The sequence below is a fragment of the Rana temporaria genome, chromosome 1 (genome assembly GCF_905171775.1).
Source record: "Rana temporaria chromosome 1, aRanTem1.1, whole genome shotgun sequence".
Classification (NCBI taxonomy): Eukaryota; Metazoa; Chordata; class Amphibia; order Anura; family Ranidae; genus Rana; species Rana temporaria.
Window position 1 is genome coordinate 151,372,965 of NC_053489.1, and position 23,775 is coordinate 151,396,739.

A 23,775-nucleotide genomic window follows, 5' to 3' on the forward strand; every position below is an offset into this window, starting at 1 on the left:
CTGGTTATGGATATTTAGGGGGAACCGCACGTCATTGTTTTTTTAAATTGACGGCGGGGTTCCCCTTAATATCCATACCAGACCTAAAGGGTCTGGTTATTGAATTTGCGGAGACCTCCGCGCATTTTTTTCCCGAACTCCGATCCCGGAACCAAACTTTTTCCAATTATTCAGGTTCGGGTCTGGGTTCGGGAAAAACCCAAAGTCCGTACTGAACCCGAACTGTAAAGTTCGGGTTCAGTACGGACTTTGGGTTTTTCCCGAACCCGGACCCGAACCAGAATAATTGGAAAAAGTTTGGTTCCGGGATCGGAGTTCGCTCAACTCTAGCCATATGTCATTTTTCTTAAGCAGGTTACACATTTAAATCATTGTTATGTTTAGCAACTCTACTGATCTTTTTCTGAAATACTTCTGTTGAAGCCCATAAAGCAAGAAGGCCTTCTAGCTGCCATCTAAAGGGTTATAAAATGTATTCTTATACAGTATAGACCTGTCAACCCTATCCAGTGAAGCCAGGAGCAATGCACAATATGAAGAAACCGATAACAGTCAATAGGAGTCTTTACCTTGCCATAGATGATACATTTTCTGTTGGTTCTCCATGATGGCACCTATCTGGAAATCCTCTCCTTGTATATAAAGGGACAAGGAGAATGAAATGTATTCCCATTACCCCCAGATTTTCTCCAATCTCCTTGGAAAATACTAATTACCTCATTTACATTCTGAGCTTCTGGAAAATGAATTATAGGTATTAATTCTCTGCTTCCATAACAGCTCCTTGTTTCACATAATGGAACTTATTTGAACTGTATTTTTTACCACATGGGAAATGAGTCTATGCTATGCAAACATCCCAACATTAATTGCAGACATTTGTTTGGACGGAGCATAGCTACCATCTAGATTTGAAGATTTCACTTTGAACAGATAAATCTTCTAGAGTCTGTAAAACTAGAACTAGAAGATAGGTTCAGCTTTTTTTAACCATGGCACCCTGGGGTGCTTTCTGGGTTCTTCAGGGGTGCCTTAGAAAAATGCCTAAAACTTGCCACAAATTGGTCAAAAATTGTCAATAAGCCAGCGAGTGGATCAAGTTTGCTCTTTTGTTACATAAAGCCGCATTTTTTTTAGCCCTGTGCAGCATTACAACCTTGGGCACTGAATGTGCCAGCCACTGGAATTCTAACAAGCAATGATGTCATCAGTTAACCACTTAAAGACCACAGGTGTTTTTCAGATTTGGTGTTTGCAAGACTAAAACATTTTTTTCTGCTAGAAAATTACTTAAAACCCCCAAACATTATATTTTTTTTTTTTCTAACACCCTAGAGAATAAAATGGCGGTCATCGCAATACTTTTTGTCACACCGTATTTGCGCAGCAGTCTTACAAGCGCACTTTTTTTGGAAAAAATTTACTTTTTTGAATTAAAAAATAAGACAACAATAAATTTGGCCCAATTTTTTTATATATTGTGAAAGATAATGTTACGCCGAGTAAAATGATACCCAACATGTCACGCTTTAAAATTGCGCCCGCTCGTGGCATGGCGTCAAACTTTTACCCTTAAAAATCTAGATAGGCGACGTTTAAAAAATTCTATAAGTTGCATTTTTTGAGCTACAGAGTAGCTCTAGGGCTATAATTATTGCTCTCGCTCTAACGATCGCGGCGATACCTCACTTGTGTGATTTGAACACCGTTTTCATATGCGGGCGCTACTTGCGTATGCGTTCGCTTCTGCGCGCGAGCTCGTCAGGACGGGGCGCTTTAAAAAATTTTTTTTTTTGTTTTCTTATTTAATTTTATTGATTTTATTATTTTTTACACTAAAATATAAAAAAAAAAAAAAATGATCACTTTTATTCCTATTACAAGGAATGTAAACATCCCTTGTAATAGAAAAAAGCATGACAGGTCCTCTTAAATATGAGATCTGGGGTCAAAAAGACCTCAGATCTCATATTTAGGCTTAAATGCAAAAAAAAAAAAAAAAAAGGAAAATTTGTCATTTAAAAAAATGACAGAAAAAAAATTGTCTCTTTAAGAGGCTGGGCGGGACTGACGTTTTGACGTCACTTCCGCCCAGCAGAGCTATGAGGACGGGTGGGGGCCATCTTGCCCTCACTCAAGTCCTCACTCTCCAGGCGGCAGCATCGGATCTCCTCCGCCGCTACCGACGGCTCCGGTAAGCGGCGGAGGGCGCGGAAAAGCGGCGGGAGGGGGGGGGGCCCCTCTCCCGCCACCGATAACGGCGATCTCGCGGCGAATCCGCCGCGGAGACCGCCGTTATCGTTTACCGGACTGCCCACTGAAAACATGGATATCTCAGTTGTGGCAGCAGCTGCTGCCGTTACTGAGATATCCATGTTTAAAAAGAGGACGTATATATACAGTGGGTGGTCCTTAAGTGGTTAATATGGAGAATGTCAGACACCGACACAGCATCCGTGTTTGGCCCTTCCCTGTCAGGACTGGGGTCACTTTAGCTGAGTGAAGCCTCGTACACACACTCGGTTTTCCCAGCAAGAACCAGCAAGAAAACTGCTGGCAGAGCTTTCTTGCCGAAGGTGTTTACGAGGCTTTCAGGTTTCTCATCTGGAAATCTGGCCAGAATCTCGACGAGAAAAATAGAGATCCTGCTCTCTGTTTTCTCGTCAAGATTATTGTCGGTCTGTTTCCCGACAAGAAACCTGAGAGTGTGTATACTTACCTGTCGCCGTGGAAACCCGCGCATGCTCGAAATGACTTTGACGCATGCGCATTAGCTTCCACGGCATAGGTAGGGTGAAGCAAGATGGCGGCGATGGCATCGAATGTGACGAGCGCATGCTCGTCGTACGCAAAGACGTCACCGCGTTTTTGCCTTTCAAGAGAACCACGGTTCTTTTGAAAGGTCTGTGTGTATACTCGGGCGGCAAGAGATTCTTGCCAAGAATCTTGTTGGGAAAAACAACGTTTTTTTCCTGACAAGATTCTTGCCCGTGTGTACGAGGCCTTAGGGTGAGTAACTGGGGAGAAAAGAAACACTATACTTGTTGGTACCAATGTGCAAAGGTGGGGGAATTAATCACTTTCATTTTGGGTGACCCAAGTGTATGGATGCTTCTGCGTTATGTAAAACTATTAGTTTAGTTTTTTTTACCTTTTAGAATGAGGAGGCTCGAGATTTTAAAGGGTGCCTTGACTCAAAAAAAGGTTGAGAAACACTGGGTTAGGTTATATGTACTATTTGAAAAGTTTAATGTCCGTCTTAAGCTGGCCATTGTTTGATTTTCATTTGTATAGTGGGGTCAAATCGGCATTTGTTTTCAACTGCAATATTGAGAAAATTTGATGGATCAGGATGGAATTTCTTTTTACGAAAAAACAAATTTCCAACAATAAATGTAGATTTTGACCAGAAAATTCCATTCATTACAAAATAAAAAGTGTCAAGGAAACACAATTTTGAAGTAATTTAAGCGAATGTGTATGACATGTGTATGACCAGGTTTACATTTCATTTGAATAGTAGAGATATACTGATGCAGTGTGTTTATCTTTGTGCAGCCTTAATAAAACCCAGCGCCAGCTTCACATTTTTAATTGAATTATTTAACTTATTTGGTGTATTTTTTCTGGAAATGTAGCTTTTAGCGTTCTCTTCACCCTCTTCTTGCAGCTGTGGCTATGATAACTGCTGTCTATTACCATGGCAGCAGCTGCTCTCCCAGGTCCTCCTGTATCATCCAGGCTTGCTTATCAGCAGCTTGGTCATCATTAACACTTTTCTGTAGTCTCCAACACTACAAACAGGCTTCATTGTTTATTTATTACAGGTGTTTATATAGTACAGACAATTTATGTAGCCCTGTCCTATCTCACATGCATGCAAACTCACACACATACACTAGGGGCTAGTTAAAGTGAAACTAAAGGAAAAATATAAAAAAACAAATAACAAACATGTTATACTTGCTATACCTGCTTTATGCAATGATTTTGCCTGGTACCAGCCTTATCCTCCACTTCTCGGGTCCCCGTCGGCGCTCTGGCCCCCCCTGCTGAGTAAGCTGCTTGCTTTGGAGGCTCTCTTGCCCTGCTCTGCTCCACTGACACAAAAAATGGGGCTCAGCCCCACCCCTTCTCCCTCCTTACTGGCTGTTATTGACATCAGCGGGAGCCAATGACTCCTGCTGCTGTGTCTCAGCCAATGGGGAGGTAGCAACTGCTCTTGTGCACATCGCTAGGACAAGATCGGGCTCAGGAAAGTATTGGGGGGCTGCGCACAGAAAGTTTTTTACCTCTATGCATAAAGGTAAAAAGCCTCCAGCCTTTAGAACCACTTTAAACTTATTGATATATCTTTGAAGTGTGGGAGAAACCCCACACAAGTATAGGGAGAACATGCAAACTCTATTCAAATAGTGTCCTGACCAGGTTTTGAACCAGGGAGACTAGTGCTGCAAGGCATACAGTAAATGCTAACCACTAAGTGGCTGTGCTTCCCATCATGTCAAGAGAGTCAATGGGCATTAGCAGCAGCGGTCTGCATGCCAGTGCAGACTGATGAGTGTTGCTCACTCTCTGCAGAAGACTGACAACCAGTGGCGGCGTCTCCTCCTCCTGGGCTTCAGAGCGGCCTACCTTGCGTCTCCTCCCTCCTCCTTGGCAGCCAATAGGCTTCTCCTCTCGGCCAATTGGGTGACGGGTCTTTACTATTGTCACACAACTGTGTGCGCTTAGGGTATAGTGCTCTGCACCCCAAGCCCACACTTTTTTTAAGTCAATTTTGTGCTTCCTAAAAAAAAAAAAAATAGAATCCAAGTGTCCATCCCTGCATGTGGATTAGGGGGCGGCACCCCTACACCCCGTATGGATGGGCTGCCACTGCTGCCAAGCCAAACAATTCTAAATTGAATATCACTAGCATGTGACCTTCTGGTGAAGCTCCTCCCATCAAACATGGCTTGCAGTGAAGAAGAACATGCTCTGAAACTAAATTAAACTAAATTTCGAGGCATTGTTAAGGATCAGAGTTCAATTATTTCTTTAAGATTCTGCTTTATCAGTGTGCAGCAGGCTGGAGGGTAATACAAGCAAATAAGATACATGATCTTTGAGCACAAGAAATATCTGATTGAGAAAACAAGATATATCACAAAATCAGCAACATTAGACCAGCCAGGAATCATAATCAAATATAGTTTTTTTTTTACCCTTTACTTGATGCTGTTTTTCTATATGGATTTATTCTGATAATGATACAGAACCTAGCAGGCATGTCTTCAGTCAACAACTTGCAAAAATGTTCTGTTTTTTTTTCTAATCATTAAATTTTCTTTCTTTGTTTGTGTTGTAGGTTCTTTCTGGTGCTCAACAATCAACCACATATAAGTAAGTTTCTTTTTGTTTAATTATTTCATTGTTGTATTTTATTTTTAATGATAATAGAAGAAATGCCAAATTTTAGAGTGTGAGGCCCCGTACACACGACCGAGTTTCTCGGCAGAATTCAGCCAGAAACTCGATCGGAGCCGCATTCTGCCGAGAAACCCGGTCGTGTGTCCACTTTTGGCCGAGGATGCCGACGAGGATCTCGTCCAGCCAAATAGAGAACATGTTCTCTATTTCCTTGTTAGTCAATGGGGAAACTTGGCTCGCCGAGATCCCCGGGGCTTCACAAGGAACGCGACAAGCAAAACGATGTGTTTTGCCCGTCGAGTTCCTCGGACGTGTGTACGGGGCCTTAATACATTTTATATGACACTTTAGGGGTGGTTACGTAGGTAAAGTAAAAGGGAATGTACACGTTGCTTCCCTCTATTACCTTTAATCACCCAATCGTGCCAGAATTTTTTTTTCTTAATTACCGTACATGTGATTGAGTATTTAATGTTAGCTTTACCTTATTCGCTAACATTCACTTTGCATATGTATCTACTTTTTCAATAAATTATTTTGAATTTTGATTGCTATTTAAACAGTTGTGTAATGTACTATGCATTCTGTACAGTGTGTAGCTAATGTGCATAGTTGTTGTTTTTGTACATAGTGTGCAGTTAGTTAAAACTGGGCTCAGATGCTGACCATAAGCACATCTGTAACATGACAAGGTGAGCCCTTGCCTCAGGCAACGCTGTGAAGTCAAATGACAGGAATAGCAGATGCAAAACCTCTTGCATGTTGCTTGAGCTTCACTAATTCAAAGGTAAAGAGGCACTGATGCAAGGGGAAACTCTCAGTGCTGCCTTGGCTTTAATGTTCTTTTTTTATTCTACACTTTATATGTTTTGTATTTAGAACATTTGATTTTGTAAAGCTATGTGCAGGGTGATCTAAGCTAGCAGCAGATAACAGGTTACAGCTTCTACTATTAAACAAGGTAATGCCAATCCGGGCAAAACAGGCAAAAGAGAGGAAAGGCCAGATGTGGCAGTAAAGTAAAGGATGGCGTGCATTAAAAACAGAATTGAGCACTGTATTTACTGATGTCAAATGTATGTAGGCCCGTTACCTGTAAGCTGTGTTTCTTGCATAATTCATGCATTTTATTACTTTACAATTGCTGGGCACCACAGCTTGCCTACTTGATTACATTGATGGAGATGATAAATTACCATATTATTGGACCTTTCAAATTTCCCCAGGAAAAATCCACAAGGCTGATGTACTGCATATATAATTACCACCAACATTAGTAATAACGGTATTCTGTTGTTGGGTTATGTAACATGCTGTATGCTAGCAATTTTGGTCACTTATATAGGGTTAGGCCTTGTTTACACTTGTTTGAATATATGGCATTTGACATGCTTTTTTAAAATCCATCACAAAATAAAATGGTTACCTTAATGCCTTGTACAGACGAGCATACATGTACGATGAAACCGGTCCGCCGGACCGTTTTCACCGTACATGTCTGCCCGGGGATTTCTGTATGGTGGCTGTACTCACCATCATACAGAAATCCGCGCGTAAACAATACGCAGGGCATGTCCGTGCCGTCGCCGCGACGATGACGCGGCGACGTGGGCGGCCCTGCCAGTTCAATGCTTCCATGCATGCGTCGAAGTCATTCGACGCATGCGAGGGATGGCGGGCGCTCGGACATGTACGGTAGGTCTGTACAGACGACCGAACATGTCCGAGCGGACAGGATTACAGCGGGCTGTTTTAAAACAAGTCCAGAAATATTTGCCCGCTGGAAAAAGGCCCGGCGGGCAAATGTATGCTGGAATCCTGTCCGCTGGGGCCTACACACGACCGAACATGTCTGCTGAAACTGGCTGCGGACCAGTTTCAGCAGACATGTTCGGTCGTGTGTACGGGGCCTTACAGTCCTGTACACACTGTTGAGTTTTTTCTTCGCTTTGCTTTACTTACTGTATTTATTGGCATATAACACTCACTTTCTTACCCTCAAAATAGAGAGTAAACTGTGCCTGCGTGTTATACGCAGGGGGCTGTGGAAAGTTTTTTTCCTGAAACTTCCCTCTTAAAGTTAGGGTGGTTGTGATACACCTGAGCGTGTTATACGCCGATAAATACGGTATTTTTACTTCAGAAATTGTACCCCATATAGCTTTTATCTTGCTATGCAGCATCTCAAAGCCCCATAGAAGTCTATTGCCTCATTAAGACCTTCTTGCTGAAGCACAATATTTTTTTCGATCACTATTCATACAGCAAGAAACAGGCGGTGAGGAGGCGTTGTATCTCCTCCTCACCACCTGTTTTGACCCCCTATTTATTGAGCAACAGTTGCAGTGCGACCCACTTAATTGCACGACAGAGGGTACAATTCCAGTTGCGGCTGCAAAGCAGGGAGGGAGATACTCTACTGAGTGGAAAGAATGTACTACTGAGCAAGGGGGTGCTACTAAGCAGGGTGGGAGGGGGTATGGGGAATGTACTACTAAGCGGGGTGTGGTGGAGGAGGGGCGGCAATGTACTACGGGAATGTACTACTCAGTGGGGGGAGCTGACCTGGTTACTTTTCATATTAACAAGCTGGTGATTGGTTGCTTAGGACCTAGCAACCAATCACCTGCGGTTTAACTTGGCTAGCTCCTCCTCCCGCCCTCTGTCCTGAGCTGTGCTGGCTCTCGCTCCTCGCTGTTCACTTATGACAGTGGTGGATGCCGAGGCAGGGGTCGTGGAGAGAGAACCACCAAAGGCACGGCTAGTGATGGAGAGAGAACCAGTCCGGTACCTACAAGTAGAAAAGGTGGGGGTCGGCAGTGCAGACCTGTTCGCAGTCTACCGTTCACCTGTGCACGGTCAACAGTTAGCCCATGATAGACGGGTTGCCGACCCCCGACTTAGTGTGATTTCTGTCTGCTGTAATTTCTCTGCATTCTGACAGTCTATGCAGATACCAGACAACCCCAGGAAATAGCCTTGCCCCCCCCCCCCCCCTTCAGCACACAGCAGGTGATTGACAGCCTTAGCTGTGCATGTTTCCCTATGAAACGGTGTAGAGGAGGGTGCATCAATTCCCTCCACTGAGGTCTCAGATTACACTCAGCTCCCTGCACTGTACTGTACAGTGTTTGTGTCAGATACCGCTCCCTGCCTTCTGGAGTACAGAAATGGTGTCTAAATTCTGTACTTTGAATGGCTGTGGAGAAAAGAGTGCTGCAGATAAACAGGTACGACTTATGTAGAAGGCTTTGTTTCATCTCTGTGTATCACCTGACGATGATCACTTCACTGGGTATATGTAAGAGTATACCTTGTCGATTGGTTTTAATTATAAAGGAGGAGCTTATCAGTATGCTACCTTTTCCTTATATTGTTCAGTGACAGTGAACCTTGCCGGAGAGAACTGTGTTGTATAGATAAAATATATAAATCTCAGGACTGGATGGGCAGAGAAATACAAGCTTTTTACTTGGAGTCCAACTTTAATCCAACTTCCTAACTCATTTCTGCTCTGTGCCTTAGAATGAATTAAATAAAAAATAGCGCAAACAGCCAAATGTTGTACCCAACATAAGAGAATGCTGGGCATTGTGTCTTGTATGGCTGTAAACTGCATGCATTATGTATAAGTCAGAATTTATTTTCTTTTACGGTTAACAACATTTTACTTGAGAATTTGGCACCTTTTAAAAAAACTTTGCATGCTTTAAAGAAATTACAGCTTATCCTACCTATGTAGCCTATGGCCTCAAAACACATTTTATTGCTAATTAGTAGATGAACATAAGGGAAAAAATGTACCTTTTAATATAAATATGTAAGGAACATTTTAATGACACATTAAATGACCAGGCACACCATAAATGCCACTATAGCTTTAATGCATGTTGAAAAATATTTATTTTGTCTGGTATGTGAGACATTACTGGGTAAAATAAATATACTTAACTTCATGACTTTATCTTGTAAAGTTATTTATGGTGTGCTGTAGTCTTTCATATGCAGTAAGGCAGCCGGACTCTTAGGTCCCTGTTTGTTTGCATTGCACCCAAATGTTCCTTTGAAGATCCCTTTCCATTTAATAGCTGTTTTTACATTTTGAATTAATTACCTTGCGCCAGAATTTTCAGCAAGCACATTTGTTATATCCCATACTTGCTATTGACCCTGTCACTGAGCAGGCACTGAAATACCAAATAAGGGTAAACTATGAGTATGATGTATTATCCTTTATTAACCTTAGGATTGAATATCATACATACACCCTCTTGTAGTTTATTCTGTTTATACCTTCAAGTATCTGTCTTCCTTGTGCCCCTAAGGGGTTTTCAGGGTTATGCCAGCACAAAGCATAGCCTCAGGCCAATGTTCCACTTGCCTTAATGTTTTTTCTATTACATTTTTCAGTATGTTGCCTGCTTCTGAGGGACGCAAAAAAGCCTAATGTCAATGTAAGCGTTTGTGAAAACGCTAGTGCTTCATGACAACTTCTAAATAGTAGTCCTAAAGTAAGATGCTTTTAATTATTGATTTGTGGTTAAAATAAATCTTAAAGAGGTTGTAAAGGTAAAAAAAAAAATCCCCTAAATAGCTTCCTTTACCTTAGTGCAGTCCTTCTTCACTTACCTCATCCTTCCATTTTGCTTTTAAATGTCCTTATTTCTTCTGAGAAATACTCACTTCCTGTTCTTCTGTCTGTAACTACACACAGTAATGCAAGGCTTTCTCCCTGGTGTGGAGAAAGGCTCTTTAGGGGGCGAGCAGGAGGGTCAGGACGCACGCTATCACACAGCTCCTTTCTCTATCTGCAAAGTAGAGAGTGTCCTGACACTCCTGCTTGTCCCCTCCCCCCTCAAGAGGCTTTCTCCACACCAGGGAGAAAGCCTTGCATTACGGTGTGGAGTTACAGACAGAAGAACAGGAAGTGAGTATTTCTCAGAAGAAATAAGGACATTTAAAAGCAAAATCGAAGGATGAGGTACCGTATTTTCCGGCGTATAATACGACCCGGCGTATAAGACGACCCCCTACTTTTCCAGGAAAAATTTTGATTTTGGGATATACTCGCTGTATAAGACTACCCCCTTCCTTCTAGTCTTTCTGGAAGCTGAGGGGGAGCCAGAACCGCTGACAGAAACGGGCTTTTTCAAATCTCACTGTGCCATTACATTACTCACTGTGCCATTACATTACTCACTGTGCCATTACATTACATGCCCAGACTGTGCCACTGTGCCATTACATGCCCCCACATTGCCATTGTGCCATTACATGCCCCCACATTGCCATTGTGCCATTACATGCCCCCACATTGCCACTGTGCCATTACATGCCCCCACATTGCCACTGTGCCATTACATGTCCCCACATTGCCATTGTGCCATTACATGCCCCCACATTGCCATCACTTGCCCCTCACATTGCCATTGTGCCATTACATGCCCCCACATTGCCATCACTTGCCCCCACTGTGCCTGAACTTGTTGCCCCCCCCCCCCAGTGCAATAACACTCACTTTTTTTCCCCAGCGCTGACAGTCTAACATGCTGCGATCGCGAGCGTGAATGATTTCAAAGCCGCGCCTTCACTGCAGAGTGTTCTGTGATAGGAGGAACAAAAATCTTCCCAGCAGCGCCTCTGTTATGTTTTCCGCCTATCACGGACGTCTTCTCATCTCGTCCGAGGATGAGAAGGCATCTGTGATATGAGGAACAAAGAACAGAGGCGCTGCTGGGAAGATTTTTGTTCCTCCTATCACAGAACACTCTGCAGTGAAGGCGCGGCTTTGAAATCATTCAAGCTCGCGATCGTAGCATGTTAGACTGTCAGCGCTGGGGAAAAAAAGTGAGTACTGAGACTGTACCCGGCGTATAAGACGACCCCCGACTTTGGATGCATGTTTTTGCATCCAGAAAGTCGACTTATACGCCGGAAAATACGGTAAGTGAAGGAGGACTGCACTAAGGTAAAGGAAGCTATTTAGGGGAATTTTTTTTTACCTTTACAACCCCTTTAAGTTACCATTCTCTGGCTTATGTGTGTATGACTTGAGCAATACTCATCAGAGAAGGAAAAATTTGAAAATAATTTATTTATTTCATATTTGAAATTATTTATATATGTCACAATTATAGTCACTTACGTACAGTATTTCAGGAGGCCAATATTTTTGCGTTACGCTGAGTGCTCTGTAGAACATGTCTTCATTTTTGGGATTCTGCCTCCATGCAAACTGTGCGAATTACGACTACATCAATCAACCACAAAAATATTGGTGCGAATAATTGAAAACACAGGAGACAGATCCAGTCACTCATGTGACAACAATATTTGAATGTTTAATTGTACTGCGTTAAGAGGGTCACTTTGGCCTCACATGAACATCAGGCCTCGTACACACGACCAAGTTTGTCGGCAAAAACCAGCAAGAACCTTGCTGGGAGATATTTTTTTGCCGAGGAAACCGGTCGTGTGTACATTTTCGTCGAGGAAACTGTCGAGAACCTCGTTGAGCCAAAAAGAGAGCAAGTTCTCTATTTCCTCGACGGTAGTCTGATTTGGCTCGTCAAGATCCTCGACGGGCTGGTTTTCGACGAGAAATTCGGACGTCTGTATGCTAAGAAACCCGCGCTTGCTCAGATTGAAGTATGAGACAGGAGTAAAAGTAGCATTTGTAATGGAGATAACACATTTTTAAAGCTGTAACAGACTGAAAAGTGCAAATTGTCTCTTACCAAACTTTTATTTAACACGCAAACACATGAAATTAGCAAAAGCAGCCCCAAGAGTTTAGCCAGTGGAATCGAACTTCCCCTGCCGTTGTATGTCACCGCGTTTGAGAACGAGGAGATTTTGGCTTGACTGTGTGTACGCAAAGCAAGCTTGTCGAGTTCCTCGACAAGCCTAACAAGGAACTCGACGAGGAAAACGATGTGTTTCGCCCGTCGAGTTTCTCGGTCGTGTGTACCAGGCCTCAATGCTCTTAGTCCAAGAATGGGATGTGCGTTTAAGCAACTAGAGCCACAAGATGCTGTAAGTGTTTTGGGACACAGCAGCTGTAAAGAGACAGTCACTCATCCCACTGTGACTGGCACGTGGGTATTTCAAAGTACTAGTACTAGAATGAAATGATAAGTTAAGGCGGTATTTTATGTTCATTGGAGCTAAAGTGGATGTAAACCCTTCATACACCCAGTGAAGTGAACAGCCTCAGATGATACGCAGAGATGAAACAAATCCTCCTACATAGGTTTTATATGTATATCTGCTGTCTTCAACTTTATATACTGTTTAGAAAGTGCACATTGTGTTAGAAATCTCACTTCCTCATTCAGCAGTAGCAGTGTAGTTGAATTACACTGGGAGACAGCTGATTGGTGGAAAGGTACACACCGCCCTCCACATAGGCAGAAACTTTCAGAGCTTTGCTGTGAGTAGAGCAGCTTTTTGCTAATCTATTTATAGCACCCACACTGGCACAAAATTCAGGCTGGTTTTATAACGTGTCAGAGACCTTGTCAGAAGTTATCAGGCTAATAACAGAAGAACGGAGCAGGAGAAAGCCACGGGACTTAGTGATTTGAAGAGAGATAAGAAAACACTGCAGATATATGTGCCCAGCTCAAATTTTATGAATCGAGTTTACATCCACTTTAAGTTTACCTTACCTTTGAAACCTGTTCAAAGTCCATAGAACACGATATTTGTGAAGGTCCCCATTTATCCAGGACACAGTATGTCTCGAAGTAGTTGGTTGCATTTAAATTTACTTGTTCTGTAATGTTGAAGGCATTTCAAAGCTTATCCACACCACTTCTTATAAGTATCAGGACATGCCTTTCAGGTACCTGTTAGCATCTTGGGTTATCTTAGATATCTCAATTAGATACTTGATTATCATAGACAGCTTGGGGTTGATTTACTAAAGGCAAATGGGCTGTGCACTTTACAAAGTGTAGTTGCACTCTGCAACAGGAGTTGCTCCAGAGCCTAATAGAAAAGCAAAAGCTCTGCCGACTTCCATCATCCAATCATGTGCAAGAAAAACTGCTATTTAAAAAAACAAAATTCCTTGCATGTTATTAGGTATTCTTTGTAAGTTCTGAAGCAACTGCACTTGCAGAATGCAACTGAACTTTTCAGAGTGCACATTCTATTTACCCTTAGTAAATCAACCCCCTAGCATCGTGCCTATTATACTCAGTTCAGTGACCAGAGCCAAAGGAATACCTAGTACCTATGGAGGAGCATGTGATTCTCTGTGCCATTGACTTAGTGTTGACCTATTGGGAGTCCATAGCTCTGAATAAGCTATGACTTGTAGCTTGGCTGCTGCTGACTAAACGGAGAGGCGAGTGAGTAAAAGGAAGGTAATTAAGTATACTGTATTCTTTTAGTGAGGGCTAAGTTATAGTGAATCTGTTGGCTTGCCCTGGATTGGCAAATCACAGGCTGTGTTCAGTTTACTTTCAACATTCTTTTTGAGGTGAGAAAACCTAGTGACTGTTGTCAATTTTCCTAAATGTGCAGGTGCCAGTTTTCTTAATTAGTCTCAATTAAACTAGTTGGTGGTCAGTTTGTTTCCCTGTAATAATGACTTTTTATATATTTAGATAAAATGCATTTGTATCCTGCAGTCCACTTTTGATATTGATGATAAAACCCTGTGTAAATGTGCTGTGCCATCAGTACTGCTGTTATAACTGCATGTTTAGGACTTGGCAGAGCACCTTCATTACGCTGCAAAGGATTTAGATTTAAATATTTTCACAGCTGTTAGAATTACTACACCATTTAATAGTGGCTATAAAGGGATATAGAGTACAGGGTATGAAAAGGTGAAGATAATGAATTACTAGTCACTATTAGCCATAAAATTAGCATGTTCATGAAAGAGAAGACAAATGATAACAGACTCTGAGGCCTCGTACACACGGACGGACTGTCCGCCGGACCGTTTTCATCGGACATGTCCGCTGCCGGATTTTGGTCTGATGGTTGTACACACCATCAAACCAAAATCCCCGCGGACAGGATATGCGGTGACATGGCCGCGCCGTCGCCGCGATGATGACGCGGCGACGTGCGCGACCCTGGAAGGTCAATGCTTCCACGCATGCGTCAAATCACTTCGACGCATGCGAGGGCTTTCGGCCGAGCGGACATGTCCGGTGAGTCTGTACAGACGACCAAACATGTCCGACGGACAGGCTTCCAGCGGACATGTTTCTTAGCATGCTAAGAAACATTTGTCCGCTGGAAACCTGTCCGATCCGCCGGACAATTGTCCGGTCGGCCGTACACACGACCGAACATGTCCGCGGAAACTGGTCCGCCGGACCAGTTTCAGCGGACATGTTCGGTCGTGTGTACGGGGCCTAAGGATCCCATATAATACATAGTTATCCAGGCTTAGGGAGTCATTACTGGTGTGCACAACTGTATGAAGTTTAACTCTGCCTGCCATGTTTTCTGGACACGAGTAAAGACATACCGACATACTATTGGTGCCATCATTTAAAAACAAATTGCAGGGACATCTTTTTAGCTGTGCATCCAGCTAGCCATTGTAGGTGGTTATTTGTATTTTAATTAGGGGTAAGGCATTTATTTAAAAATGGGCATGGTTCCACAAGAGCCATATCATTATACAAATCAAAATGTGAAAAAATATATCTAAGGTAAGCCATAGATTGCAGGGAAAAAAAAGGCAACACTGGGCTGAGAACCTATCGTTTAGAGTGACCACTTTTTTGGGGTTGGGATCTCAGAACATGTTTTCAAGCAGAATAGATTTAGGGGTTACTGAGAGAGACCCAAACTTGTGTCATAGAATTCGTTGTTAGGCCTGGTACACACGGGTTGAATATAGGTTGGTATCGGCAGGTTCAACAGAAACTGGCCGATATTCGACTTGTGTGTACAGCAGCCTGTCAGACAGAAGTCAGCCGAACATCTGTCTTTTGTAGAACGGGCATGCCAGCAAAAAATATGTCGATTGGCATTCGATCAGTGCTAGCAGTCGGTGCATTCTGGTGGGGGGATTAGACCTGTCAGGACACAATAGCGCAGTGAGGAGATCACTGTACTAACGTTGCATAGTAGTTAGTATAGAGACCTCCCCGCAAGCTCTTAGTGTGTACCAGGCATTACTGTAATACCACCATCCTTTTTTTACTATGCTTGCCAAGCTAAGCAGACAACCCATGCTTTTCTATACCAAGCTTCCAGATCTTTTCTCTAAGGATTTTAAGATATCCTTAATATAAACCTATCATGGTAGAAATATGGTTGATAGAAGGTGAGTGTGTGAAGCAATCAATATAAGTAGGAGTTGGATGTACCATCTACTGTGAATGCTTTTGCTATGCTGCTCTCCTGATTAGTGGGGGCTACGTCTGGGCACTTGCAAAAAAACAAAAAAAACATGCAGTAAATAAATAAAAAACATGTTTTTTCAGGGGTCCCAAGGGCACCCTCATCAGAACTCAAAGGTGCAGGATAAAACCTAATCTGGATCGTAAATTTAAATGTAATCACAGAGCCTGCTGCAGCCAATGGGCCATGCTCTAGTTGAGTTGCTTTTCATACTGTTAGGCATCACAGTTCGAATTTGATACCCAAAGTGAAGGTAAGCCTCCCACCTAATCTGCTTGGTTAGTGCAGTGATTCAAAGAGGAAGGAAGACTTTCATTGTAATAGGTGCTGTTTTGTAGGATTTTAGGCTGTTTTTTTTTTTTTTTTTTAACCAACTGGAATGGGATTTAACTTTTTGCCATCACACGTACACACATACATTTTAAATTTGGATTTTTGCTCTTAATATTATATTTTTCTTGGAAAAGATTAGAGAGAGTAAACGAAAGGTGTGCAGCTGCTTTTTAAATAAGCTCCTGAGACTTCTGTACTGTATTTAGTCATTTATACTCTATTTTAGGAGTAAAACTTTCTTGGTATTTATCCTTAACATCTGTTTGAACTTTAGAGGGATAACGATTTCTGTGCTGTAAACCCAACTTAATTTTTAGAGGTCAGGAAAACAAACAGTACAGTATTATCATTATTATTTCAAATGCTTTCCTTCCAGAATTTTATAGTGACGTTAAGTTATTTTCAGAATTAAGGTACCAGATTTTTTGAATGCCAGGTTAAACAACTGCTGCGTTTTTTGCCGTTTTCTTAAGCTTTATTTCACAGTAATAGTGTGTCTGTTTCACATAAAATCCTATGAAAATGAATGTGAATATTACGTTCTTAAGTGAAATCTGTTATATGCCAAATGTTTAATTTTTTTTTAGACCTAATTTTATCTGAAACACAAAAAAAAATCTTCATGGGCTCTAAACACTGCTATAGGTCCCATGGTATCTTCCATTATTGTATCCATAGGAAACAATGAAACCTTAGATTTATTAGGTAAGACATTGAAAGCAGGCATGTGATGACCACTGACAGATCAGCCATCCTATTTGTTCAATAGCTGAGTCACTGACACATTAAGTATGGATCTCAAGCCAAGAATAGCAAAATAATATCTTTGTCTATTCACATTAAAAACATATCTCATGTAATAAAAGCATATTGCACCTTCAGTAGAAGTTTTCATATATTGTTTTATATATGCAAGCAAGTACAAACACTCTGAGCCTCACTTGTAATTAGCAAGAGTGTGGGCCAAAAGGAAAACTTTGGTCAAACTACAAAATGTAATATTTTAGGGATCCAACACCATTTGTTTGTCTATGGTGCTCCTAGAAATGACCGCAGTTGGTTCTACAAGCAAAACGATTTTTCTGCCACTTCCTTTTCCTTTTTTAGGGTGACAACGCTTTACCACTGCTATTGAATTCAGGTCAGCATGGTCCCTTGGGTACATTGTACCAGCTTGCCTGGAGCGTGATACAGTTATGTATTAGGTGACTATCAACAGCAGGTTATTAATCAGTTGCTGCTCATGCCTATGCCTATCCCCAACTCCTGATTGATAGCACTTGATTCAAACATCATTATAAAAGTTATGGTTTCTGTAGCAGCTTGCACAATAGAAAATGTCATGCAAGCACTATTATAACTCGCAAACCATAGACCTCTTTTCCTGGGTGTGGGAGTGATCGTGGATGGTTTTCAAGACATAAATTGGGTGAAATGAGAACTTACTTCTTCCAATTACATAAAGGCAATTGCCAATATTATTAATTTAAGTAAGAGCCTTTGGAAAGTACTTTGACATCTCACACGGTAATCAGCAACTTTGAGTATAAGGCCCCGTACACATGGCCGGTTTGGTCCGATGAGAATGAACAGAAGTTGATTTTCATCAGACCAAACCGACCGTGTGTATAGGCTATCGGTCTGGTTTCCTTCGGTCCAAAATTTCGAAACATGCTTCAAAACCGAACCGATGGACCGCTGCCCCATCGGAACAAACCAATGGTTAGTACAGAAAAGCATCGGTTCAAAAACCGCGCATGCTCAGAATCAAGTCGACGCATGCTTGGAAGCATTGAACTTTGTTTTATTCAGCACATCGTGTGTTTGACATCACCGCGTTCTGACCCGGTTGGATTTTGGACTGATGGTGTGTACACATATCAGGCCGTACGGCCACTTCAGAGGTGAACCGATGGTCCGACGGGCCAGTCTCATCGGTTTGGTCCGACCGTGTGTACGGGGCCTTAGAAGTGCTTGCTATGATTTAGATTGTTTTGGAAAATATTGGCATCCAGTTTTTGTAGAAAATTATAATTTTTTCACTGCACATGTGCAGCAGTCTAGCTTTGTTTAAGACAGGTAAGCTATGCCAGTTTCTGGGGTTTGGCCATCGAGAACAATTGTTAGATGTCTCAATGGCCTAGGATGTGCTATGGTTGTAGGAGTGTAGACTGGTCAAAATGGCATACTGTAGCTAAAAATTTTGGTCCCCTTCCAAATTTAGCCACGAGGCCTAATATAAAATTTGCAGCATTGAAGAGCACCATGTGTACAACACCCTTGTATTACAAAGGAAAAAAAGAGAATAATCTAAGCCTGCTTTGTAGCATGATATGTGTTAGTCTTTTAATATTCATGGTTGCCTTCATTATTCATATGGTTGGGGATCATATTGCCTGGAATTAAATGAATATAACCTTTCCATGGCTATGACATTGCTAAGCTACCTGAGCAGTTTAACTTTGATTTGTTTGTACATTTGCTGTGCCATGTTCCTTAATTTATTTTCTTAAAAGACTATACATGTTTGTGAATGTTGTTTTTTTCCACACAGCCTCCTTAGCAAAGAAGCAACTAGTGTATATGTGTTATTGAAGTCAGCTGCATGCAGGGGTACTTGTAGACATTTGAGCTAAAATATGTCTCCCTATATAGAAAAGATATTGTGAATGTTACCAAGATCCAAATTTCGAATTGAAGAAGGGACCCCGATATTTAAACAGACTTATGCCATTGGAATTTCCGACAAAAAAAAGTTCAATGTGAGCTTTTGGGCGGAAATTCTGACCGTTTGTAGGCTGCACTGGACATTCTGTCGCAATTTCCGACAGCAAAAATTTGAGAGCTGGTTCTCAATTTTTCCGACAAGAAAAGTAAAAGAAATTCCGATCGTCTGTATGCAATTCCAACACGCAAAAAACACGCATGCTTGGAATCAATTCGACATGTGCTCGGAATCATTGAACTTAATTTTTCTCGGCTCGTTGTAGTGTTGTACGTCACCGTGTTCTTGGCGGTCGGAATTTTGTGTGACCGTGTGTATGCAACGCAAGATTGAGCCAACGTTCTGTCGGAAAAAAATCCACGGTTTTCTTGTCAGAATTTCCGATCATGTGTAAGCGGCATAATATGTTTCATAAATGTGGTAAATTTTGTCAGGTGGAACATGAATAAAGAAATGACCATTCGCCACTTTAGAATTTTTCACAAACAGCCCCCATCCCCAAAATCACACCTGCCTTAGACCCATTGTCCACATAACCTCTTCTGCAGTTCAAATTGGTCCTTAACAAACTGCATATTTTGGCATGTCTGAGATATCCAATATTAATTAGGAAAAGTCCTAAAAATCTCCAGGCTAGGCTCAGTGAGATGTGCTGTACTAAGTGTATGATGTGTTATGGAAAAGTAACTCCTCCAGTTGCTCGTCCCTGTAATAAGTAGAAGTGAAGAACAGGTTTTCAAAATCTTTCTTCGTCCAACCTGTTGTCTCTCAGGCCCCGTACACACGACCGAGTTTCCCGGCAGAATTCAGCCAGAAACTCGATCAGAGCCGTATTCTGCCGAGAAACCGATCGTGTGTACGCTTTTGGCCGAGGAAACCGACGAGGAACTCGTCGAGCCAAATAGAGAACATGTTCTCTATTTCCTCGTTAGTCAATGGGGAAACTTGGTTTGCCGAGATCCCCGGCGGCTTCACAAGGAACTCGACGAGCAAGTTTTGCCCGTCGAGTTTCTCAGACGTGTGTACGGGGCCTCACAGTTATGTTTAGACAGAGGAGAAAAGTATGACGATTATCATTCTTTCTGGCAGCAGGCTTTCCATATTCACCACTCAGGGTTGGTTAGCTAGCAGTCTGGCACAAACCTGACTTGGCCACATCCTACCCTGCCCTGGGAACCAATTTTGCTCAACAATTATTCAAGTTGAACATCACAGACCTGTTCCATGTCATTGCTCTGCAATACAGCATGAAGCATAATTATACTGCAGCTATGAAATTGGTCTTAAACAGTCTTATTTATTGCTTTAACCTTGGTTTTGGCTGCAGTATACTGTCATGCCTTGCCATTTTACACATCCACGACTTAGTAGCTTTACAAAATATTGTGCTGGGTGGATGGTGTCATTGCTCTGAAAACATAAGGGCCCAGATTCTCCAAAAAGTGCCTACCTTTAGGCGGGCGTAGCGTATCTCAGATACACTACGCCGCCGTAACTTAGAGCGGCAGGTCCCGTATTCAGAAACATCTTCCGCTCTAAGTTACGACGGCATAGTGTATCTGATACGGCGTAAGCCCGCCTAATTCAAATTACGCTTTTATCGAACGGCGCATGCGCGCGAATGCTCAGTATCACTTTGAATTTTCAAATTAAATTGCGCCCGCTCAATGCCTAGTCGACGTGAACGTAACTTCCGTCCAGCCCCATTCACGGACGACTTACGCAAACAACGTAAAACACGACGCTGTTCCGACGTTTCCGACATCCATACCTAACATGACTTACCCCTGCTTTATGAGGGGTAACTTTACGCCGGCGTATGTCTTACGTAAACGACGTATCTTGATACGCCGGGCGCACGTACGTTCGTGAATCGGCGTATCTAGCTCATTAGCATATTCAATGCGGCCAGCGTAAATATGCACCCTAAGATACGACGGTGTAAGAGACTTACGCCGCTCGTATCTTAGCCGAATTTATGCGTAACTGATTCTAAGAATCAGCTGCATAGATACGATGGCTCTCATTCGGACTTACGATGGCGTACATGGCGCTACGCCGTCGTAAGTCCTTTGAGAATCTGGGCCAATATGTGTGCTGGTCTTAACAATATATATGTACATAGCTGAAAAAAAGTGTCTTCCTGGGATTTTTGGACAACTGTCAGTAAAATAAATATTTTTTTGGCTGGCAAACCTGCTACAACTTAATTTGTCTTCAGCCATATCATTCCTCTGCAACCACCTCTGCCTCATAAGCTTCTCTCAACCACCACATCTGTCCTCTAAACAATTACATCTAGCTACCCCTGTTTACTTTACTTTTTTGTATCTACGGTAATTAAGATTCATTGGAAGGTACATTCAGAGTTGAGCTCAAGTATTCAATTAAAGCTTTTAGGTCCTAAAATTAAACAAGGGACATGTTGTAAGTCTGGATGCCCTTTTTTGATACTTAAAGCTTACTAAGCGGTCATATGACTTCACTGTACTTGAAGCCCTTACCATAGAGCTCTCAGTGGCTACTATTGAGGTTAGAGGGTAGATTGCTTTATGCTTTTACCTTGCCCAAAGAGTAGGCAGAATAAGCAGCCACTTTAACCATTTCAGCAACAGGTAGGGTGAAAAAAAGGTCAAGGCCTGAAACCTATGCTGCTGAGGTGCTAAAAGACGTAGTCTCCATTGGTGTGCAGAAGGGCCAAGGGTGCAATGGCCCCAGGCATCCTTTGGGGGGAGAGCATCCAGGACAGACAGATGCTGCTTCTGAGCAGGCTCCTAGCCATTGTGTTGTAGCTGTGCTCGCTAGCAATTTTTTTCCGAGCCTCTGCCCACCGGGCAACCCACTGTCTGACACACTGACATCAACATATGAAGAATCTGAACAGAACAGGGCTGTCATTTCCACTATGAATAAGGGCAAAATTTATAAACCTGGTAAAATCACAGACACCTGGCACTATGGGTTAGAAATTAAACTGCAGCTATTAGCTATATCAGGTCTGACTGACATCAACATATGTAAAACATGACCATCATTTCCACAATGACTAAGGGCAAAACTTAAAACACCTGGTGAAGTCCAGCATAGACACTTGGCACTGTGGATTCAAAATTAAACTGCCCCCATGAACTGTATCAGGTCTGACTCAGACCAGTTACAGATGCAATTCATGGGTACACTTTCAATCCTAACCCACAGTACCAAGCGTCTACGATTTCCAGAGACTTTTCAGGTTTATGAGTTTTGCCCTTATTCATTGTGGTAATGATGGTCCTGTTCTCCATATGTTGATGCCATTTAGACACAGAGCGACGGACCAGCCTGGCTTTAATCGGCATTGAAAAATAATTCTTCACAGTTGATGTAAAAAATTAAGTAGTTCAAATGTTTTCTGACAGGAGATCATCTTATTTAGGGAACCAAACATGATAAATATTGCAGATTTGTTTTAAATTTGAATAAATGTATTTAAAGTTTACATATTTAAAATGTCATATTTTCTCACTTTTCTTAAGACTAGGCCTTACACTTGAGTTTAAGGGCTTGCTCACACCAAAATGCATTGCGTCCTCAAATGCTGTGAGGGAGGTCAGCAAACTTTAAGGACCAATGTTGCATTTCCTGTAAAATCAGAAAAATAATAATAGCCCCTGGTATTAGTTTATGTATACATTTTGTTTTTTAAAGAGTAACATACCATCCTTAAAGTGGTTGTAAAGCCTTACAGACCACTTTCACCTACAGGTAAGCCTAGATCAAGGCTTACCTGTAGGTGCTTGATCTATCTCCTAAACCTACATGGTTTAGGAGATATTTGCAATGTCCCCGAACGATGCCTTCTTCTGCGCATGCACCTATGTAATTGGCGCATGCACACTCATGAAAGGGCAAGCTGAGGTCATGCCGTGACTAGTGGCACCCGCGTGCATGCGTGACGGAAGGAAGAGGGGTGAAGAATGGATGCTTCCAGCCAGCGAGGAAATCGAGGACATTGCAGGCTTCGGTTTCAGGAAAGTGACACATAATGGGCTACTATGCGATGCATAGTAGCCCATTATGCTTTACCTTTGCAGGGAAACAAAGAGGAAGTAAAACCCATCAGGGTTTACTTCCTCTTTAAATTTTAAATACATTTATGATTCCAAACCATGTTAATATATATTGCCAACCTCTGGTGCATATAATTAGATCACATCAGCTTGGGCACTGAATGCCTAGCTCTTGCATATGGATGAAAGGATACAAAAGCCTGAATCATGGTGCATAGACAACATGTAAATATTATTTATAGCAGTTAAATATGTGCAAATGTGCTAGTAGGTCATTCAGCTTAACCATAGCGTTTAAATATTTCTATATAACCGTGGTAGGAACACTGGATTTTCATTTCTTTCCTACAGCGTCTAATCTGAATTATTTTATATATTCAGTAAAGTGTTATGGAGTGAGAAAGTGGTTTGTTACTATAGTTATTAATCTCGCAGAAGTATGCAGAACTCATTAATCAAAAGTTGTTTTCTGAAAACAAAGGCCTCTTAGCTGGTTGTCGTTTGGTAGGAAAAAACTGAATCCAGTGGTGCAGAAATTTTGAGTTGACATGTTCTTAAAGAGAATTTTTTTTTTTTATAATTACATTTAGTTTTTTTTTTTTTAAGTTTTTTTCTTTTAGTTATTTATTAAAAAAGAGAGAAGTATTTGTTAAAAAAAATGATACACTCCCTTAAGACCAGCACTAAAGCATTTTACAAAGTAGATATTACTAGACAAAAACCTGTGATACTTATAATCTTGCTGTATGAGACTGACTTGGTGAATTTAGTAGACATACGCAATCCTTAGTAGTAAAAATATAGAAAAATTTCCAATTTGGTAACAACATATATACCTCTTTATAATCGTTTGATAGGTTGCTAATATGTGAGGAA

The 23,775-nt window shown here is 41.8% G+C and overlaps 1 protein-coding gene across 4 annotated transcripts in view; it reads left to right on the top strand.

Moving 5' to 3' along the window:
• Window positions 1–23,775, top strand: part of LOC120932100 (synuclein alpha interacting protein) — a 336,823-nt gene that overhangs the window by 96,025 nt on the left and 217,023 nt on the right. For all 4 annotated transcript variants that reach the window (XM_040344238.1, XM_040344252.1, XM_040344261.1 and 1 more), the window contains exon 2: window positions 5,351–5,385. The gene's annotated coding sequence lies outside the window, so the exon portion shown is untranslated. The remainder of the gene's footprint in view (window positions 1–5,350; window positions 5,386–23,775) is intronic.